Here is a 6004-nt window from a genome sequence, read left to right as displayed (position 1 = left end):
TTTGAACTTTTTCAGTGCAATAAAAAGATATAATATTTACATTATGACATAAGGGTTGTCTGAAAATTAGGTTTGTCCATCATTATCCACATTTTTATCAAACTTAATTTATAAAGACTCATCTCGGTGCTTAACGTATATTCATACACTTTATTTAAAGTTTAATGACTCTTTAAGATACCTCACCTCAATGCTTAACGCATATTCATACACTTTATTTAATGTTAATGACTCTTTAAGATACCTCACCTCAATGCTTAACGCATATTCATACACTTTATTTAATGTTAATGACTCTTTAAGATACCTCACCTCAATGCTTAACGCATATTCATACACTTTATTTAATGTTAATGACTCTTTAAGATACCTCACCTCAATGCTTAACGCATATTCATACACTTTATTTAATGTTAATGACTCTTTAAGATACCTCACCTCAATGCTTAACGCATATTCATACACTTTATTTAATGTTAATGACTCTTTAAGATACCTCACCTCAATTCTTAACGCATATTCATACACTTTATTTAATGTTAATGACTCTTTAAGATACCTCACCTCAGTGCTTAACGTATATTCATACAATTTTTAGAGTGTAATGACTGTCTAAGATACCTCACCTCAGAGCTTAACGCATATTCATACACATTATTCAATGTTATTGACTCTTTTAAGATACCTCGACTCTAAACGCATATTCAGACACACATTATTCTAGGCTAATGACATTTTTAAGATACCTCACCTCAGTGCTTAATGCATATTCAGACACATTATTCTAGGTTAATGACTTCATAAGATACCTCACCTCAGTGCTTAACACATATTCAGACACATTATTCTAGGTTAATGACTTTTCAAGATACGTCATCTCAGTGCTTAATGCATAATCAGACACATTATTCTAGGTTTATAGCTTTTCAAGATACCTCACCTCAGTGCTTAACACATATTTATACACGTTAGTCCAGGTTGATTACTTTTCAAGACACCTCGCCTCAGTGCTTAATGCATACTCATTCACATTATTTAAAGTTTAATGACTCTTTAAGATACCTCACCTCAGTGCTTCACGCATATTCATACACATTATTCAATGCTTTTGACTCTTTTAAGATACCTCACCTCAGTGCTTAACGCATATTCATACACATTATTATAGGCTAATGACTTTTTATGATGCCTCACCTCAGTGCTTAACGCATATTCAGACACATTATTCTAGGTTAATGACTTTTGAAGATACCTAACCTTAGTGCTTAATACATAATCAGACACATTATTCTAGGTTTATGGCTTTTCAAGATACCTCACCTCAGTGCTTAACGCACATTCAGACACATTTTTCTAGGTTAATGACTTTTCAAGATACCTCACCTCAGTGCTTAACGCATATTTATATACATTATTCAAGGTTAATGACTTTTCAAGACACCTCGCCTCAGTGCTTAATGCATACTCATTCACATTATTTAAGGTTAAATGACTCTTTAAGATACCTCACCTCAGTGTTTAACCCATATTAATACACTTTATTTAATGTTGATGACTATTTAAGATACCTCACCTCAATGCTTAACGCATATTCATACACATTATTCAATGCTATTGACTCTTTTAAGATACCTCACCTCAGTGCTTAACGCATATTCATACACATTATTCAATGCTATTGAGTCTTTTAAGATACCTCACCTCAGTGCTTAACGCATATTTATATACATTATTCAAGGTTAATGACTTTTCAAGACACCTCGCCTCAGTGCTTAATGCATACTCATTCACATTATTTAAGGTTAAATGACTCTTTAAGATACCTCACCTCAGTGCTTAACCCATATTAATACACTTTATTTAATGTTGATGACTATTTATGATACCTCACCTCAATGCTTAACGCATATTCATACACATTATTCAATGCTATTGACTCTTTTAAGATACCTCACCTCAGTGCTTAACGCATATTCATAAACATTATTCTAGGCTAATGACTTTTGAAGATACCTCACCTCAGTGCTTAATGCATATTCAGACACATTTATCTAGGTTAATGACTTTTGAAGATACCTCACCTCAGTGCTTAACGCATATTTATATACATTATTCAAAGTTAATGACTTTTCAAGACACCTCGCCTCAGTGCTTAATGCATACTCATTCACATTATTTAAGGTTAAATGACTCTTTAAGATACCTCACCTCAGTGCTTAACCCATATTAATACACTTTATTTAATGTTGATGACTATTTAAGATACCTCACCTCAATGCTTAACGCATATTCATACACATTATTCAATGCTATTGACTCTTTTAAGATACCTCACCTCAGTGCTTAACGCATATTCATACACATTATTCAATGCTATTGACTCTTTTAAGATACCTCACCTCAGTGCTTAACGCATATTTATATACATTATTCAAGGTTAATGACTTTTCAAGACACCTCGCCTCAGTGCTTAATGCATACTCATTCACATTATTTAAGGTTAAATGACTCTTTAAGATACCTCACCTCAGTGCTTAACCCATATTAATACACTTTATTTAATGTTGATGACTATTTAAGATACCTCACCTCAATGCTTAACGCATATTCATACACATTATTCAATGCTATTGACTCTTTTAAGATACCTCACCTCAGTGCTTAACACATATTCATAAACATTCTAGTCTAATGACTTTTGAAGATACCTCACCTCAGTGCTTAACGCATATTCAGACACATTTATCTAGGTTAATGACTTTTGAAGATACCTCACCTCAGTGCTTAACGCATATTTATATACATTATTCAAAGTTAATGACTTTTCAAGACACCTCGCCTCAGTGCTTAATGCATACTCATTCACATTATTTAAGGTTAAATGACTCTTAAAGATACCTCACCTCAGTGCTTAACCCATATTAATACACTTAATTTAATGTTGATGACTATTTAAGATACCTCACCTCAATGCTTAACGCATATTCATACACATTATTCAATGCTATTGACTCTTTGAAGATACCTCACCTCAGTGCTTAACGCATATTTATATACATTATTCAAGGTTAATGACTTTTCAAGACACCTCGCCTCAGTGCTAAATGCATACTCATTCACATTATTTAAGGTTAAATGACTCTTTAAGATACCTCACCTCAGTGCTTAACCCATATTAATACACTTTATTTAATGTTGATGACTATTTAAGATACCTCACCTCAATGCTTAACGCATATTCATACACATTATTCAATGCTATTGACTCTTTTAAGATACCTCACCTCAGTGCTTAACGCATATTCATAAACATTATTCTAGGCTAATGACTTTTGAAGATACCTCACCTCAGTGCTTAACGCATATTCAGACACATTATTCTAGGTTAATGACTTTTGAAGATACCTCACCTCAGTGCTTAATACATAATCAGACACATTATTCTAGGTTGATGGCTTTTCAAGATACCTCACCTCAGTGCTTAAAACATATTTATATACATTAGTCCAGGTTAATGACTGTTCAAGATACCTCACCTCAGTGCTTAACCCATATTCATATACTTTATTTAATGTTAATGACTCTTTAAGATACCTCATCTCAGTGCTTAACGTATATTCATACACATTATTCTAGGCTAATGACTTTTTTAAGATACCTCACCTCAGTGCTTAACGCATATTCAGACACATTATTCTAGGTTAATGACTTTTTAAGATACCTCACCACAGTGCTTAACGTATATTCAGACACATTATTCTAGGTTAATGACTTTTCAAGATACCTCACCTCAGTGTATATTCATACACATTATTAGAGGGGCATGACTGTTCAAGATACCTCACCTCAGTGCTTAACGCATATTCATACACATTATTCAATGTTATTGACTCTTTTAAGATACCTCGACTCTTAACGCATATTCAGACACACATTATTCTAGGTTAATGACTTTTTTAAGATACCTCACCTCAGTGCTTAACGCATATTTATACACATTAGTCCAGGTTAATGACTGTTCAAGATACCTCACCTCAGTGCTTAACGCATATTTATACACATTATTCTAGGATTAAGACTTTTCAAGATACCTCACCCCAGTGCTTAACGCATATTCAGACACATTATACTAGGTTAATGACTTTTTAAGATACCTCACCTCAGTGCTTAACGCATATTTTTATACATTATTCTCGGTTAATGACTTTTCAAGACACCTCGCCTCAGTGCTTAATGCATACTCATACACATTTTTTCAAGTTTAATTACTCTTTAGGATACATCACCTTAGTGCTTAACCCATATTCATACACTTTATTTAATGTTAATGACTCTTTAAGATACCTCACCTCAGTGCTTAACGTATATTCAAACACATTATTAAAGGCTAATGACTTTTTAAGATATCTCACCTCAGTGCTTAACGCATATTCAGACACATTATTCTTGGTTAATGACTTTTTAAGATACCTCACCACAGTGCTTAACGTATATTCAGACACATTATTCTAGGTTAATGACTTTTCAAGATACCTCGTCTCAGTGTATATTCAAACACATTATTTAATGCTATTGACTCTTTTAAGATACCTCACCTCTTAACGCATTTTCAGACACACATTATTCTAGGCTAATGACTTTTTAAGATACCTCACCTCAGTGCTTAACGCATATTCAGATACATTTTTCTAGGTTGATGACTTTTCAAGATACCTCACCTCAGTGCTTAAGGTATATTCAGACACATTATTCTAGGTTTATGACTTTTCCAGATACCTCATCTCAGTGCTTAACACATATTTATACACATTAGTCCAGGTTAATGACTGTTCAAGATACCTCACCTCAGTGCTTAACGCATATTTATACACATTATTCTAGGTTTATGACTTTTCAAGATACCTCACCCAAGTGCTTAACGCATATTCATACACATTATTCTAGGTTAATGACTCCTGAAGGTACCTCACCTCAATCCTTATCGCATATTCATACACATTTTTCTAGGTTAATGACTTCATAAGATACCTCACCTCAGTGCTAAATTTACGCATATTTATAAACATTTTTTAATGTTAAGGACTCTTTAAGATACCTCACCTCATTGCTTTCCGCATATTGATACACATTATTTAAGGCTGATGAATTTTTAAGATTCCTCACATCAATGCTTAACACATATTCAGACACATTTTTCTAGATTAATGACTTTTTAAGATACCTCACCTCAGTGCTTTACGCATATTCATACATATTATTTAATGTTAATGACTTTTAAAGATACCTCACCTCAGTGCTTAACGCATATTCAGACACATCATTCTAGGTAAATGACTTTTCTAGACACCTCACCTCAGTGCTTAACGCATATTCAGACACATCATTCTAGGTAAATGACTTTTCTAGACACCTCACCTCAGTGCTTAACGCATATTCATACACAGTATTCTAAGTTATGACTTTTTAAGATACCTCACCTCAGTCCTTAAAGAACATTTAGACACATTGTTCTAGTTTTATGACCTTTAAATATACCTCACCTCAGTGCTTAACACGTATTTATACACACTGTTCTGGGTTAATGACTTTTCAAGATACCTCACCTCAGTGCTTAACGCATATTCAGACACATCATTCTAGGTTTATGACTTTTCAAGATATCTCAACTAAGTGCTTAACGCATATTTAGACACATTATTCTAGGTTTATGACTTTTCAAGACACCTCGCCTCAGTGCTTAACGCATATTTAGACACATTATTCTCGGTTAATGACTTTTCAAGACACCTCGCCTCAGTGCTTAACGCATATTTAAACACATTATTATCGGCTAATGACTTTTCAAGACACCTAGCCTCAGTGCTTAACGCATATTTAGACACATTATTCTCGGTTAATGACTTTTCAAGACACCTCGCCTCAGTGCTTAACGCATATTTAGACACATTATTCTCGGTTAATGACTTTTCAAGACACCTCACCTCAGTGCTTAATGCATACTCAT

The sequence above is a fragment of the Mercenaria mercenaria genome, unplaced genomic scaffold, assembly GCF_021730395.1.
Source record: "Mercenaria mercenaria strain notata unplaced genomic scaffold, MADL_Memer_1 contig_794, whole genome shotgun sequence".
In the NCBI taxonomy this organism is placed as follows: Eukaryota; Metazoa; Mollusca; class Bivalvia; order Venerida; family Veneridae; genus Mercenaria; species Mercenaria mercenaria.
Note: the sequence above shows the minus strand (reverse complement) of the source record.